Source organism: Varroa jacobsoni, unplaced genomic scaffold (assembly GCF_002532875.2).
Source record: "Varroa jacobsoni isolate VJ856 unplaced genomic scaffold, vjacob_1.0 scaffold_440, whole genome shotgun sequence".
NCBI lineage: Eukaryota > Metazoa > Arthropoda > Arachnida > Mesostigmata > Varroidae > Varroa > Varroa jacobsoni.
The window spans coordinates 34034-52533 of record NW_019213342.1 but is presented as its reverse complement, the minus strand read 5'-3'; the positions used below and the strand labels follow the sequence as shown (position 1 = coordinate 52533).

At 41.9% G+C, this 18500-nt stretch overlaps 1 protein-coding gene and 1 long non-coding RNA gene across 2 annotated transcripts in view; both read right to left on the bottom strand.

Moving 5' to 3' along the window:
* LOC111260451 (uncharacterized) overlaps nucleotides 1-18500 on the bottom strand; it is a 108484-nt gene that overhangs the window by 86289 nt on the left and 3695 nt on the right. The gene's annotated exons all lie outside the window — the stretch shown is intronic.
* Nucleotides 11106-12111, bottom strand: LOC147753489 (uncharacterized). Its single transcript, XR_015311076.1, has 2 exons — nucleotides 11997-12111; nucleotides 11106-11491 (listed from the first exon to the last, which is right to left on the bottom strand). It is a non-coding gene; the product is annotated as an uncharacterized LOC147753489 (long non-coding RNA).

Below are 18500 nucleotides of genomic sequence, written 5' to 3'. Positions count from 1 at the left end.
ATTCGCATATTGGTATATAGCTGCCAACTTCCAAAATAGTCAGCCCGGAATCAGTAGTAATTGCACGTAAATAGACGGACAGCGCCACGGCCGCTGCTGCGGCAATAGTCTATAGATCAGAGAACTGCTGATTTAGTCTGTCGCTCTGCATGTATATGTTTTAAACGAACATAAAAACGGGTAATCTCGTGATTTTTTCGAGTCTTTAAAATGATAGGTGGTTGAGGATCTGGGCGAGGATTAAACCGCAGTACCGATTAGATCAGCAGTTTCGAGCAAACTTTCAGCATCGCTTTCAGGGCTGGAGAGATTATCCGTTTACATTACTATTATCAATTTATGGTACGTATTCAATTCAGTTCAATATAGCTAAATAATCGTACCTTAGCGCTGGGGCAAAGGACGATCCTGTTTATTGCTGCTAGTTGTTCAAGGCCTGCTGCCCTTGCCAACGCGGCTTTTCCATGTTTATGTTATGCAGTAGACATCTTCCACCTGCGGCTTCACTAAGCAGTATGTAGATTTTCCAAATGCATTATACATGTTGCCGAGCCTCCATCGAATAGATCTATGGCATTATCATTAATGTAAATGCAATACGTAACAGCTAGGGTTTACCACCACGCTTCCACATACAGATATACTAAACAGATGTATAATAAATCTGCATCCGCATGTTTATATAGCCTAACATCAATTCTACCTATGAATGAGTAATGACACTTATGATGCCTGTGATAATATTCGTATAATAAGGTTTCATTGGGTGGGCGGGCGGGCGTCTGATTCTCTATTTCGTTTGCCCTTGGTTAAAGTCGAACTGAGACCCTTTAGAATCTGCGATCATCGGAATCTCCGTAATAGCCTTTTCTGCTAGCCCTGATAACTAATGGCAGTGTAGAGTTTCCATTTGACCTCAAGGGAACTCTTTTTCAGCCCCGTCCATTTTGTTCAGTCCTTCCGGATCTATGGTCTGCGATTGTTGTTGTTCTTGTCGCTGCTGCTTCTGCTGCTACTACTGTTGATGCTAGTATTGCTGTTTTCATCGTTACCGTCACCTTGTTATGACCGTGATGTATGCGACGACGGCAATCACAGTGTCAGCAATATCAATGATGAACGGCTATAAATCTCTCTTTGCTCTATTGTCTACGTATCCCTCTGTCTTATTATTTGTTGATCTTCGCTGGCCGCTGGTTGTGGACAGCAACTCACCGCGATAGCGACAGTACCAGGGACGTGTGCATTAAACGCTGTTATTTTAGGCACATTGCGAACATGTTGATAGAGATGCTGATTCTGTCATTTCGTCATGGTCCCCTACTCATCGCATACGACGCGCCGCATTGCATTGATATGAACAAAGACTCGTTCTTCTCTCTCTTACAGGATACCCGTCGTCGTATCCCTGCAGCTATATTTGTGACGTCGAACATAAACTGGGTTATTTCTCGTAGCGCACCGGGGTACTGATAAAGCGTCCCGGAGCATTTGCCATCTGTGATTGTATTGCTACCGTCATTTAAATTCACTGTTGATTTTGCTACCCTGTCTTAGCGCCGTTGTCGTTATCACGTATTCAAGCCTTTGTTTTTCTTTTTTAAATTCTGAAAGAACAAGTAAAGTAACCGCGGGACGATAAAATAGGCCAGTTGTCATTCCTCATTCATGCGCCTCGTGGCAAAGATGTGCCTGCGGACGTCAGTGTCAGCTGCTTGCCCCACCATTTTTGTTATGAGTAATTTACTCTTTTTTTATGCTAAACCTTATCAATGTAATCCATGCTTCCGTCCTTTTAGGCTTCAGATTAAGGAAGTTAGATATTGCCATTTCCCGTGTAAGGTCTTAGGCTTCTGACTGCATCTACATAGATCTGTCTTAGACAACCGTTCGGAGCGCCCTTATCGGAGGACTTCCGTGAATTCTTTCAGAAATACGAATGCATATATTTAGTCATTGACTGAATATATAAAACTTTCCCAAATAGAAACCAACATAGTAATATACTTAAGGCCATCACAGTTTCTCAAAGAATTATATGTAGTCTCTGACAGTATATGACCCATCATTAACAGAATTTTCTTTTATGTGTTGTTTTCTATTTATTAATCGCTGATTGTGCTCGGATCTCGTTTCTGTTCTTGGCGCAGGTTATTGCAAGCTATTGCAGTGTACGTCGGGTTCTCCTCCATGTTGTAATGATCTCTGCATACATATTTTTAGCCGCACCTCATTTTTCACTTATGACAGTGATACGGCGTCTTTTTCGTGCAGAAGAGTAACTTTTTCTGTGTCGATGCTGGACGTACATGCATCATATCTAGCAATTGAAGTTCAGCTTCATTAGCGATCGATTGTACATCGTTTTCGTCTCTCGATCAGCATTAGTCACCTCAACAATGCTCATGGGCTAAATTTTTTTTGCATGAAACATTACCTGAAAACCATCTTATGATGATGTAGTGTTACGTGAATGAGTTATACAAAGCGTTTTACGTGTTAAGCATACTACGATCCTGTTAAACGTAACATCTCTTCTTACCTGAAACGATATCGTTATCAGACCATTTTAATAAATCGTTCTCTGTTATAGTTCCCAACGCCGCTTTACTCGTCTACTCTTACTGTAATATTTCTATGATTGACTCAACTGGGATAACAAACGCAATACCACTGCTGCAGCTCGGTCTGATCAGATCTGATCGCCTTCTGTCAAGCATATGGCGTATACTAATTGTATAATACCCTCAATACACTGAAAAGTTGTTTTTTTTTTTTCATTTTTACGGCAAGCCGACGTTAATTAATTAGTTAGCCGTCTTGCTGAGATTCTGGCTCGAGTAACGATCGATCAGACGAAAGATGTGTCATATATGCAACGGACGTTAACGCTTACATGGTGACACTGCTACACCATTGCGGCACGTCATCGTCGTAACGCAGAATATCATGGCGTCTTCTGCTGTGACATTCCTGTCTGTGTCGTAAATAGAACATTGCTCATGTAAATGCCGAGTATAAGAACAAGCATCTTCGAACACGTCAACTGCGCTAGATTGATTGTAGACAGTCACTTGTTAACGGAAATAAGCGGCAACATGTACTTTATCTACCTCTCTCTATTTCAATAGATCAGTCGGTCAGTACGACCAGATACATAATGGACAGTAATCAGAGAAACAGCATCGTATGTACAACAGAATGTAAAAACGAAGTGAATGTTATTGAAATGACTGCTGGAACGCTCACTTTTGTTAGCCCTGTAGGATTAATGAGCATTATTGAATCCGGGTGGCCTCATGGAGGTCGATGAAAAGTATGGGCGGTGCTTCGCAATCTCCTCTATCTATATGGGATATCCGTTGACAGAATTATAATTACTTAGCCATTTCGTGACGAACGCGCGAACTATATACTTTTAATTTATAATGGCTCTTAATGAGGCTGGGTAGACAAGACCAACATGCAGCAGACGGGAACCAGTTAATACTCAACGTTTGATCATGAATAGCTTGGAATATGTCGAAGCAATGAAACAAATGAAAAATATGTAAGGTTACATTATTTATGGCGTCGTGCAGAAAAGCCACATATTTTTAGTATGGCAACTACGTTATAGTGGAGATCAGAAGTAAGTTAACTGAAACAATTAATCCGTTTGCTTAGTCTATTTATTTCGAGTGCCTGCACTTCTATTAGCCTTCAACAAGCTACTTGGCACCAGGATGGGGTGACTGAAAATTGAGACAACAAAATCTCCACATAATATTATAATTCCTGTAGGCATCTGTTGATGTACCAATAAGTACCACAGATGCTAACAGCCATAACAAGAGAAATAGTTAGCAAAAAGGGCATCATGTATTCGCTGCACGATCATGAGACGGGGAAGCACGATGCTCAACATGACGACCTTGCGGTCCTATTCACAATTTGATTTTTCTTCACAGATACCGCTCAACGACGCTTAATTAGTATATCTAACTTATTAGCCAGGGGGGCAGACGTGTTCTGCAGAGGAGTAGGGATGATGTCCGGAACATCTAGGTCAGACTACATAGTGCTGCTCTATGAAGTGTCAAATAGTCGCTGTAACATAGCATACGAAACAGTACATTTGCGGGGCTGGCCAGACAGTACCTAATCATAATATTAAGTTAATTACTAATTAAATTAAATCAACAATTATATAAATAATTATTTCGTGGTTCGTGGTCGTGGTCAAATTATATTTCCTGCCAGAAATAGACAAAAACACAAACAAAGTAAGCAATGATTTACGAGTTTTAATGATGTCTATATGGCTACTGATCAATCAAAGAAACGACCAGTATTCCATTTTTCGTTATATAGATACTGTCTACACATGTGAATATTTACTTTGGAATATTACGGTATATTATGGATCGCTGAAATGATGCGTTCAATTGTCATGGCAGCTCATCCTTAGATAGCTAACTACGGCGAGACGTCCACGATAATTCTAGCCCAAGTAGAGTTACTTCTAGTGCCAATTTTCCTTACTCTTTTCAGTGGCAACCGTCGCACGAGCGACACCAGGTACTTTCCGTAGATCTACTGTTCTTCTCCGTCTTGTTGTTATTATTATAGTTGTTTTTGTTATTGATGCTATCCCAGTTGCTGCAACGGTAATTTCAACGTTGAAAGTTAAGAGAAAAAGCAACCCGCGTCTGTTAGCGCTTCATTTCTGAACGATTTCAATTCAGCGAATAGACGCTGAACGAGCGTCTGAATCGTGAGTTCTCCTCCCCCCACACCCCTGTCGTCCCAGAAGTGGAGGTGATGGACGAACACGCTTGGGCAGGTAAAGAGCGACAAACGCACAGAGGAACTCGTCAACGTCCACGCTGATATCGCGTTGACCGCTGTAGCTGGCGTCGTTGCGATACTGCAAACTTTGACCCTTTCGGAGGAGGACAACCAGCCAAATAGCTGAGCCAGCTGATACAGCAACAGAATTCCACAATGACTGAGCGTCGAACGATGTATCCGTTTAAACTATATTGCCGTTGACGTGTTTTCGTTCGTTCTTCTTCGACTATTACAACTACTGATATCGCTAGCTGGTGCTAGCACTGATGGCGTGTCCGACGCGAGATTGACTCCTCTCACGCACGAAGACAAAACGAACGCGAACCATGGAGGCAGCTAGCGGTGGTGACAATTGCAGAAGAAGAAGCCGCAACGTTGAAGAAACAGAGTTACATAATAAAAATAATAGTACTGCGATGAAATTACGATAATCATAACAATAACAATAACGAGGACAAAGGTGGTACGATGCGATGCAGTGCTTTGCGTGCTCGTTCGCATGCACGCATGTACAAATACCGAAAATACGTACGTCGACAATGGGTGATGGTAATTCATAGCGATGTCACCGGTTGTACTTGCTGTTGTGGCTAGCACGATCATAAACAAGTAATCTATTTTAAATAGTGGCGCTTTTCCTATGCCTAAACTACCAAGCTATCTTTGGTGACTAAAAGCTTTGTTGCAAGTTACGATACCATACCGACTAAGTGGGAATCATTTCGTCCTATTGCAGCGTTTAAATCTGTACACACGAAGCAAACAGACACAGTTCGATAGATACAAACACTTCTCAAGGTAGGTATGTCTATGTCATAAAGGCCAGTTTCCTCTCCGTCTCTTATCGGTACGGTCCATCAAGAATATCAAACTTTCCAGCATACGTTCAGTAAGTTAGCGGCACTTTAAGTTAAATAAATAGACATTTATCTTCATGACAACAGGTTTCGATCCTTAATATCAATGGTATAAATTTTTTAATTCCACAATGAAGCACAGCATGACACTGACAAGTCGTCATCAGTTGTTCAGCGCCAGCGAGTAATTCTGGCATATATTCAACTTGAAAAGGAACTTCAGTTTCGAACTGTGCATGCGCTCCTTCCACTCAACCCGGAATCGCAGGAAGTTTCGCCGCAAATGTCCAACTCTACTAGATAAACTTTCGTTAGTCTTGGCTACCTCCACATCGAAATCAATAACAAAACGGACGTAAGTGATTATTTGGAAAATCAACGATTCTATCATTCATTTTAAAACCGTAATTATATTGAATTGCTACAGATCGTAATTCTTTATTCCTTAAGCGCAGCTTGTTGTAGCCATATTTATGAGATATCCTTACGCACACAAAATCAGACATTCAGACAATTATAGCAGACACCGCAACAGAATAATCAGATTTTACCGCTTACTCCTTGCAACCGTAATAGCCTCACACTGTTAACGGTACACCACTCGCGGAAGTTCTGACTTTTACATTTTGCGTTCTTCATTCAGCGTCTTCATCGCCCCCACTTCCGATCGGATCCCGTGCCGTTCCCGCTAGAGCTGCCTGAGGCCAAACGATTCGTAAACGACAAGTATACGACAGCAGCGGATCACCGTTGGCACGTCGTCCTAATCTGATGAAAATTGCCGATATACCTATCCACTATTTGCTGTTCATGTCATACCACTTTGTAGATATGTGCATAGATCGTCTGCGTCGGCGTGACTTTCGCCATTGCCCAATCGGTTAGGTTCACTTATTATAGCTGGGTTGGTAATGGTCTGCCCATCAAGGAGCTCCCAGAAAGTGCAGATAGCGCCATTCACGCCCGGCATGCCACAAGTCGCCGGCTATCATTGACAACAAACGCTGGCGCACACGATCCATTAATGCTATTTGCTGATGTTGTGAACGATAAATTGAAAAGTCTATTCTTCACAATGGAAATCATTGTTTCAGAGAATAGATAGCGAGCAAAATTGTTAGTGCCATGTGGCCGTCGCCGTTTGAGCCCTACCGTGCCATACGATATTAACGTTCGTGCGTGAAATCGTTTGTGAATGAATATTTAGTGCAGTCTGATACGACAGAGCTGTGAACGATTTAACGCCTAATATATTAATAGAAGTTAACTCCGACAGAAATATCGTCAACGGTTTCGGTAGTAGGGTAACGGTCGTCATAAGATGTCGTTCGCCGTTGCCGAACCCCTAAATATATACGTCAATAAATATAGTGGATGTAGAGAAAATAGCGCAAATGCACACATTTTTGAGCAATATCTGGATATGTTTCATTGCAGTGTTTTTTTTTTTTCTTATATCAAAACGGTCGAACTAAATTGTACTAGTCTTGATTTCGCTCTATTGGCGGCATAGAACATCCATTATGATCTAATAATAACTACTCTGTTTTGTGCCGCACACCTGTATATGCGCGTTGGCGGATTCAGATCAACGAAAATTTGGACCTTTGATCCGTTCAGTTGGTGACTTCGGCCGAGTACCTACACGAGCCCATCCGATTATGCAGCAGTTGCGTATTTAACTGCCAGTATCGCAATTAAGCTTTGTTCTCAGTTTTCGTTTGCCGCTTCCGTTCGAAACAATTCGAAGTAAAGACATTTTACTGTTGATAAATCGAAGAAAAAACCGTCGGCGATCAGTAGTAACTGTTCGCTTATCGTATCCCATTACAGAAGTGGCATATCATAGACATATTAACTCCATCTTTATGTACGAATACGTCTATCTCGCTATATCGAATTGTACCGCTTCGAGGCTTATAGTGGTCTTTTTTCTTTTGTAGTGATAATCGTTACCGAAAAGCCGAGTTACGGCACAGAACACCGCAGTTGAATTTATACCGTTGCCATGCCTCCGGCATAGTAAAAGCATTACGTATTAGATCGCGCGTGCCTCAAATATCAATGGGTACACGGTTGTAACATGTAATTCCGATCGAAATTTGACGTCATTCTATGAATAAACGAAGCTTAATAGCACTCGCCAGATAGGGTACGTGGTTGGACCTTTCGATTAGGACCTAAGATCGGATGAAAACTTACTGTGAATACTGTTTGACTGCGGAAGTACAAGCTTAATGAAGGTTGTTTCCCTTCAAACTACTACTATGACACTGACTAGGCCATTACATGTACGATTCCTATAGTGGTACGATCTGTATCCCGACTGTTTTGGTTATCCGCACTAGGTACTCGTGGGCAAGCATTTGATAGGCGTTCTCGAAGTGGCCTTAGGAAAACGGAGTCTCTTTTGTTAACGAAGAGACTCCGTTTAGACATTTTGCCGATATCCAGTGAAACAACAACCGACCGTTTAAGTTAAGCGCTCCCCTGTTATCTTCCTTTTTGTTCCTGTAACTGCGATATGAGTGGGTAATTATTCTTTCCACTTGTGTGATTAGGAGCTTGAACCAGCCAAGCTTTTTTGACGATTGCACAACTTTCTCTAGATACGTGTTCCTTTATGCATCAGCATTAACTGATCTGATCTCGGCATATGGTCGGCCTTTCAAGAGTCAAGCATTGGCAGGCAAGCAGGAATATACAATTGAGCCTAGGCTGAAGGCAAACGAGTATGGCTTCGCTGTCAAGTGAATCCATCGGCGTCCGTGTCGGTGGCGATCATGGCTGGAGTGGCCCCATGCATCCGTTGAACTGACCTGCACTGTATTAAGGCAAAGGGGAAACCACGAGCTACTTTGCATCCGACGCGTTTCCGCCGCATTGGATAATGATAATGGACGAGTACCACCATCTGAGCCGTTAATAATCGAATCCTGCTCGGATCATACCGGGGTTGCGCCGCGTGACACTTACTTGCGATAGATAGGCGTTTACGTAGGAATGTTTTCGGTCCTTTTAAACCAGCTAGTTGAAAGTAGAAAGTATGTCTTGTCATGATATGGAAGGACATTGGCTTGTTAGACATTTTAGCCAAATCGAAAGATCTATCTAAAGCATACGTAACCGACCATTGCTATTTGACTATTTTCAAGTGCACAAGATTCATCATATATCGGCAGGACCAGAAATTTGCACTTTGTGATATAATACTTAATAAAATAATAACAAGCAGAGAACCTAAATAGCAAGTAAGCTTTAGATGCTTTCCGTTTGTCGTCTACAACTCATATCCACTATGGCCAGTCACGGTGAAGATCTTAAAGATTCAACCTGTTCAACGTCTAGCGATGCACGGTTAGAAGCATACGATATTTCATACTTAAGCATCGTACATAGAGATATTGAAAAGCATGATTTCCTTTGTCGAAGGTACATAGATATGTATGTATGTATATCCTATGCATAGTTTCGTTTGCAACATGGCTACTGATTAGTTATTACATAGCTCAGAGTAAGTACGAAGCTTGTGTACTTGTAACAGATGGCTGAAGAGCGTCAACAGTCGAAATCGACGGACGACTCTCATATGCAAGCGACTTACAGATGGTTGCCAGTGATTGTCAAACGCCTAATTTTGTCAATCCTTACACGTTGGGACTAAATGACGTACCAATATGGATTAATTTGAATTTCCGATCAAACCTTACTTATGACTTTTAAAGCAGAGCAGACTGGCTCTTAGTACGCCTTGGGTATCATGGTACTGTAATAGGTATTACATTATCCATTGTAGATTTACATATTGAAAATCCATATTTGTATTAGTCTGGCAGGGCACTTCAAATCACAACGTTGCCATTAGATACTATGACATATACCAGACCTGCTAGCAAACGAGTAAGGCTCGAATTCAATTTTAAGCAGAAATCGTTGTTTTCTAATATCTTGTTTTGTCTATTGCATTTATTTAGCATCGAGTATTCACTTCATTTCGTAATAATCCTAGATGATTTAATTCCGGCATAACTTTCAGTTGTTACCAAACTTTATTATAGCCCAGCCTTTTGTTCGACTGAACAATACCGGTAGAGGTACAACCAATGTTGGTAGACCCTTGTTTTTTTACCATACGTTAGTCTGTCCGACGGCAAGGACCCTCACTCACCCGCAAGGACTTTCAACTTACCGACCGCATGACTTGTCGATCAGGCTATCGATTGTAGAATGGTGATAGCATCGAAACCGCGTTATGTAGATATATGAATCAAATTGCATGTGATACCGTCAAGTTACGCAGGCACTAAGGCGATTGTAACTACCGACCACCAACTTCAAAACGTTATATTTCGTTTGGCTTTGTAAAGGGGGTTAAGTAAGCATACAACTTATAGAGTATTTGCGTAGGAATTCACCGATAATTTTCTTTGACTCCTGAGTACCCATTTGCGTCTATCTACTACGTAGTTCGTGCCCATCTCTATCTGTCTATTTGGACGAGTGGGATACACTGCGCTTCTTCCGATCGCAAATTGTCAAAAACATCCAGAGAAACAAAACATCTGCAACTTTCTGCTCAAGAAAAGTCTTGTACCCATTGAACAAATCAGATCGGGTGAAACGATAGAAGGGAGCCGATCTCGTTTGGGATCTTAACCCATCCGGCCCTCCCCCTCACATATAACCACTCGATTATTTTGTTGTTATATTGTTTTGTTACGTCGCCTTCTATTTTATCGTGCTAGTCTTAAATTGGAGCATTAAATGAAAAAATAAAAAAATAAAATAAAATGAGAAGCCAATGTCTGTGCTGTTGCTTTAACTTTTAGAGATTTTACAGTCCATTTGTGGTAATTGCCAAGGAATCACAGGCCGACACCAATATTAATTTCGTAGGGCAGCTTGTTAGCTTTTCCGGCCTGTTTGGCCTTTTCTATATCTTTGGTGGGTCCAGCCTGTGGGAAAAAGCAAATAGTGCGGTCTAGCAACGTGGCGATTACCTCTGGGTCCGTACCGCTGCTGGAATGGGTTCGTCATCATATGGAGATTACTTCTGCTAAGCAATCGTCGGGCGAGATAACGACCCATTAGAGTTCTTAAAAGCGTGCACGAACGATCGACCCAGTTGACTACAGTAGTAGCATGAGTTTGCAAAATGATTCTATATGACGCGATCAAGTTGGAAGTTTTGATTTTTTTCCGCAGACATTGAAGTTTTGGGAACTCGATCTCCACTAAATAATCCAGTGAATTACAGAAAAATATTGATTACGATCTGACTGTAGCATGCTTTCAACTTGCCGAAAGGTTACCACGATTTTATGATTCTCTTTTCTCACAGAAATACAGCCACTAAAAATCTAGCATTAGAAAAAACTGATTATTTCTAATAATAATAAAAATAATAACAACAACTTTCTCACTATTAATATTATTATTTCGATTTAGGATATGCCTGGGAAACACTGGCTGAACATACGTATACATGTCTATTTAGATGAGGATCGGAACCAATGTTTACGGTGTCATCATGTAAACAATTACCTGTCATTAACTATGATGAAATGTCGTTTTGCTCACATCAAAGTCAAATGACGAATGATTAACTGCATTTTACGGGCAGCTTGTATCGAAAATTACGTGCCGAGTCGGGCCCGGTAAACAACAACCACGGTAATAGTCATGGCCAGCTCCTCTTTCACTGTTATGTCACTAAATCCCTAACCGCAGTGTGAGAATAGGCGAACTCTTCTCCTCTCAGCCCATATTCTGACTGGTTCCTGCTGCTCGAGCCGCGGGCCCTGCAGAACGGTAAATAGGCTAGGTTGGCATAATGAAATAGTGATTGGGTCACTCCTCTATTGAATAAATAATATGCTCATGAAGATCGTTTATATTGCTAACAGGAATATTATTGCCAAACGTCGCCAGCGAATGAGAAAGACACATTGGCGGCATGTTCGCTTAGTTATTATAGTGACTCCTGCTCACTTAAGTTCTGAAGAGGAAAATAGGTAACCTTTGCTCGCACATGATTGACATTGATTGATTAGTGAGCATTAATGCCGACTCAACGAAGTGAAAGGTAAAATGACACAAGCTGGCGGATCGATACAGTTGGAGACAGAAACCCAAACATATAGATTAGCCAAGACTCAATATGAAAAACTGATCACAGATGCCGGTTACTTATAAAAGAATTTGACAATCTTGCCTAAATAGATAATGTATATAGTGGCAGCTGGCCCCGAGAGTCTAAGACGGGGTTGTCCAGGTGTAAATCGACTGCTATTCGAATCAACAAACCAACACTCGCTTGATGCCTCTCCCTGCCACTCCTCGTTCCCTTCATCTCGTTGATCATCGTTGACTGCAACGATTGGTCCCGCGATAGCTATCGCCTGTATCGTCATTAATCTACGACTATAGCTTACCACCGTTTTCTCTATGTATTTAGTAGCAAGTAGTAACTATTTGTAATTGAAATTTGGCGGGACAAAGTAAAAGTACCACAGCACTCTCTGCTGCATCGCTCAACGGTTGAGTGGCATCGGTAGCTAATGTGGTGGTGACCAGCCATAATCGGGTCGTTGCTAACGAGCAAATCGGGATCGATGAAGCGAAGTTGAGATTTTCGACGCAACGCTTAATTTCTTCGCGCCTCCCTTTTCTTAGAGCCTAGACTTGGCCTCCCCCTAGCGCCATATCCTTTCCCTATCTTAATTCGAGAGCAATGACGATTTTCAATCATAGCACGACGTCTGTCCTTTATTGAACTCCCCCTAACGGCTACGCTTGCTGAGGGTAGTGGCTGACCGACGGCGTCGAAATTATCGTATTTATACGTAATGTCATATATATGTATGTGTCGATAATTTTTCGTCGTCGCTTGTCCGCACTGCAAGTGGAAAAAAGTGGAGGAGATAGGGCGCTAATGAGCTGTGATGCAAGAGCCTGGTAGCTTTGGAAACTCTGGCGGCAAGCGTTTCGAACGCGGGTGCTGCTATATCATCCAGCTGGCAGTGACTCTAAGCTATAGAAATAACAAAACTAAAAATAAGTTAACCATTTACTGGTCGACTGCAAATACGTGAAATGGAGATAAAACTGGCAAGGATGTCATAGCTATTTGATGAGAAAAAAAACGTTACCAACGGGCTGATTATAGACATTTTGGACAGAACATTAGAACAAGAGGCCAAGTTTGGACGGCATAGTGACAAACTTGCTGTGACCCAGCCAAAAGTGCCTTTACATATATTCGATAAAGCACAACACATAGGGCAGTTTTTGTATCTTTTTACCTCCGACATGGATTAACTTCTTCAGCTTTCTCCCAGGCACTATCACTCTTAGAAGCACAGTCGAGGAAGGCTAAATTAAGCAAAAACAGCAAAGATTTGGCTCATTCACTGGCGATTACAGAGGTGGCGGCAGCAACAAGGCGCCGTGTGAACAGACGTTTTTGAATTATTATGAACTTTTTATGACAGCTCCAAAAGCCGAAGGAAAATGCCCTACACAGATGAACGGCCGCGTAGACAGTGGAAAAAGGGCCGAGTGAATAACAACTGGCATTTGCAGCATCGGATCTCAATTGATGCCACACCACTATTCAAAATTTGGGTCTTTGGTCATCTGATTATCGGCCGAGTCAACTGGTGGGTGATGGAATATTATCGTTGTAGTGTTACCGGCATTTTCTTGTGCCGTTTAAGCATTGGGCACTAGACTTTTTTGGTAGAAGCTAATCAAAAAGCTTCACTCGCCTAAACGTTTTTTCAAGGATAATAGCGAAACACATATAGGTACTCCAGTGGATATATTATAATATGATGATAGCATACAGGGGCAGAAGGTCGGAATACGTTTCGCAATGTCTGTCACAGCAAGAATATACATCTGTGTTTTGTTTGCGTCTGCTACTACCTAAGCACAAATATCTCAAAAAGATCTTATCCTAAGCTAGATTCCAATTGTAACGTGTATCACATATTCTAGTTGCAATAGCGCTGAGCTTAGCTGTTAAGCTTATTTGGGCTCGACGACCTGCCCATAATTGTTACTGCTGCAGAGTGGGCAGGCACAGGAAAAAAATGATAGACTTGTTTCCGAGTTGCCTGAAAGCTTAGCAGCAACTTTGTTACTACGCGCGTTCCTCTCATTTATTACTGTAGAGTTTCTCGAACGGTTGCTTTTATTACTTAAGTCGTCCGATAAAATGGAAAGGGTCTTAGGGAACAGCTTCATCCAAACGTCTCTAAAAAATGTGCTACACCAATACCCCACGATTGGTACTGAACGCTCTACCAAGTAAGCGGCGGGTACCGCATTGTCAGGACGAGTCAACAGCAGTTACCTGCCGCCTGCTTTCCTCTATCCTATGCATAATAGATAGGAAGTCAGATGTGGCCTGCTTGTCATCGCATATCAGGGAAGTGCGTGCAAGGCGACAGGCCAGTCCTGCCACCTTGCACGCACTTCTTTGGGGTCCGTTAAAAATGCAACAGAAAAGGCTATAAAAAGACCTGTGAAAAAAGATCACTCGGCCCCTCTCTACCCGTCAGAATTCGTTGCTCAGAAAATATCGTTTATTCGCCAAGCTATCTGCGGTGACAATAGAAGACCGCAACAGGGGCACCAACTGCGTCGCGAGCAGAAAATGAGAGTTCGTGCGAGCTGACAGTAGAATTAAATCGCGTATACGTGCAATGGATAGGAATTAGCTTGGCAACAGGATAGGAAATCAGCGCGCTCGGAGAAGAGCCGACACAGTGAGCATACGGTAGCCGATATTCAGCGATGAGTGCGATCAAGTATTTATAGAAAAGTAATGCAGCAGGCGCAATTGCGTTGCTCATTCCTTCAACACGAGCATCAGACAGGGCCGCTGTGTTACGGCGAAGACGTCTGAGGCACACAAATGAATGATTACAGGCTGTAATCCGGCATGTTTTTTCTAAACGCGGGTAACTCTTTGTTAAGGCGAAGTACTTCGAAGCACCGTTTGGCGGAGTAGATTTTCGGGCTCAAGTCGTCGTGTAATGTATAACTGGGTTTTTTAGCCACAAAATGATTATATACGGGAATGGTAATAACAGTAATGATGATGCTGACAATAAATGAGATACGTCTGTTTGTTTGTTACTTCCGTGTATGTTAGATTAGAGCCTTTTTCAGTGCATCTCGAATTTCAGTGCATTTGTTAATAGTTAATTTAAACTAGGAAACTAAACATAATGTTGTGAAAACGTGTACGAAAGTCCTCCTTCTTTGTCTTCGAACGCCGGCTCGAAATTCGTTAATAGCAGCGTGGACATCTACTGCGCTTATTAACTATCTAGGAAGCGCTATCCTTTATAAGCGTCATTTTTGCTATACGATTATAACGCTTGCATTCGTTTAGGAAAATTTGGATCTTGAAACGAAGGAGACTACTACCGCAAACCGCTGAAACACATACGCTCGGATTCATGCCCATAATTGCATGCCCATCTCGACCAACGTTATGCCCAGTACAAAAAGTATCGATTAGTGAAAGTATAGCCGGACCTGAGACGTTGGCCTTCACTATATTCTGGTATTTCCTTTCTTGCCCCAAGTACAAAATACATCATGCCCCAAAGCTTCGTGTCGTTCAAAATGCCCATGTATTCGAGAGATATCTATGTATATATATGTACAGATATAGACATACGCGCACATTCTGACCATTTGCCATCATTGTTGCACAGGCCTGACCACTTGTGTCAGGAGCTTATACGAAATCAGCCAACAAGCAGAAAGATTACCCCACAGCCAGCTGATCAGATTGCGAGAACAGTAAGCCTACAGAATATTCTTTCTATTTTCAGAATTTTTATCTATAAATTATTCAGATGACGGCATGTTCAATATGGTACTACCCACTATAAAAATCGTACACAGGCCGTCAATAAACAATATACACGCCAAGAAACTCAAAGCGAGCCTGAATCATAACGTGTTCCCTGCGTATATAGACATGGGTTAATTTAGTACAATGTCTGCGTCATATACCGATATTAAATCAAAACCGATGGGCTGTAGATAAAAGTTATTATCGTTGTATGACTCACGGTTTATTTTCACGAGTACACTAACAATAATAATTATTATAGTAGTAACAGTAAAAATTGCGTATGTCATGTCCTCTCCATAATGTAAAACGCAAATATTTTTGTGCCGTTCACCCGACAGCTCCAGACAGTCGAACCCAAACCCTCCGTTTCGACTTTGCCATCAGTTTGCTACCATTTTCAATCCGGTTTCCTGCCTGTCCTCCAACTATAGCTACCAATTTGAATCTCTAGCGTTCGTGTATGCCAGTACTAGTGAATCAACACAATGGGGCGAAAATCGCAATAACTGACGAATAGCTTCCGTTGGCTTCAATCATTGGAGTCGGTGGCGCTGCTCTTTTTGTTATTATTCCGTTCGTCGGCACGTAGGTGGCGCCCACTTCAGTTGCGTCGCTCGCAGCGTACGCCGCTTCGTTTCTCTGTGCTTCACATTAACTGGCGTAGCGACATCGGTATGGATACTGCGTCTGTTAAAGTTTTAGGTAAAGGGTGCCCGACCGACAGAGACGTACACTGCACCGGTTGCAATCCTGTGTGTCACGAAGAGCCCGAGAGACATCGACAGCAAGGCAAATCCAGAAATGTGTATCGAGTTGTTGTCGCGATAATTTCGCTGTCGTTGTTTTTGCTATTGTCTAGTTCGGCCAGCGGGACAAAGTTTTTCTAAACAAAAGTATTGCCACTGGACGTCGTAGACACGCTACCTCCAATCGCGTCACTGAATGCCTTAATGCTGCCAATAGATCGCACAATGCTCTGTAGAGAGGCATATCCGTAGCACACTCAAAAGCTGTGCTTATCCTGGCATTGTGGTTATTCCACAGACGGCATTACCGAACAAATCATCACAGCAATAAGACGAATGGAATAGTTCGTCTGGATTGGATCGATTTATCCTCGATTGGATAAAAGAGCGAATCAAATACATCACCGCCGCCATTGCTCACGATAAACCCGATCGAAAAAAGGCCTATGATCGAAGCCAGCAGGGCGAATTAGATCTTGTAATTAATTCATGACATAACTGAATACATAACATCAGCTCTTTCATCAATAATATCACAATTTAGAGGTTTACAAATATCTCTCTTTTGTGCGTATTACTGTGTACCTGCTCAACTGCGCAGGTGGGGGATTAGTACACTTTAAATAGAAGATGGACACAGGCTAAAACCAGATGGCTGATTTGTATCATGCGTAGTGCTTCACGTGCACGTGCAACTCGTAACTAGGCCCGAACCTCAACGTTTAATGGCATCGCTTCGAGGGCAGACGCTGTGCTTGTTATAACCAGGTGTATTTGATTTCAGTTAACTCGTTCATATCTTGAGTCAGTCGTCAAGTAAGTGATCAAACATTTGCTGGAGGTATCCTACCTTGGGAGCGCGTACGACATGGCCAAATATAGTTCTTTCATAAGATCATTCGCCATCTCGTGTGTACGTCTCAAATAAAGTGACACCCTATAATGCATAATTGCGCAATCCACCGAGCAGGAGAGTCACGAATTATGGTAATGATGAGCTAGCTAACTTCTTGTCTGTTCCGTAATCAGCATCTGCGTCTATTAGTAAAAGGTATTCTTGAGCCAATGCGTTAATCCATCAATGATCGAACAAGTAGTTGGTAGTACGTAACAATGTCCTGTTTCATTGCCCGTCACCATTTTGCAGGTGGACATTTCGTCAGAATATTAACTACTGGTCCACAACCCTTGAGCTAGTCTATCAGCAGGGGACACTGCAACTGGAAATAAGCGTACGCAACAAGGTACGAGAGGAGCAAGCATTCCGCGGGACGCTTTTTGAATTTGGATAAAAAAAATCGTTTTTTTTGTGGTAGCCATGTCAGTTGAAATAAAAATAAGAAAATTACAGTACTTGTTATATGATGACGATGTAATAACTGTAGTGATTAAAACCTCACACTGATGGCAGGCCATCATCACGTGGTTACGTTGCTGAAAAACAAAAATCTATTCAGAGGTAATATCACCAACGATAATGGCAGAGCAAAGGCCAAGAATGAGGAAGCCAAATAAGCTTAAAGGAAGCTTGCTGGCTTTTTATCTCCTTTTTTAAAGCTTACCTATTTTAATTCCGACTGGATATAAATAATAATGATCGAGTGCCATTTAGTTCAGATATTATTTGAAGCTAGCCCTTACTTCGTCTGGTACCTTGGCGGGAATTTTAAATCTATGATTAACACATAAATGACAAATGATATGCAATTGGCCAGTAGTCTATCCTAGTGGTCACGGTGGGTATGATTTTAGAGTATTGGTGGTAAAAGTCGTGATATTGAAGCCACTTGTGCCTACTTCAATGTTGAACTGAATGAGCAAATGGCATCTGTAATCGTTCGAGAAATTTACTCACGAACGAGATCATTTATGAAGATTGCAGTTCTTCTGTATTAAAGTCTTCGTGGAAATTTGGCGAAGACTGTCATCTATTTGCTGCGTCCTTTCTGGGTTCGGGGCGCAGCTAAACTGTTATTGCAACTAAACAGAACGCTGAATACCAAAAGGTTTCTTTTTTCCAGATTTGTTAATATAGAATTACTGACGCCAAAAAACAAATGGCAAATAGTATTATTAAATACTTGATGATAATGGATGGCGATATCTGCACTCAAACAAGCATGCCAAACGTCGAATTGATCGTCGGATACACGAGCTCCTCACTTTATATTCTATTAAGAAATT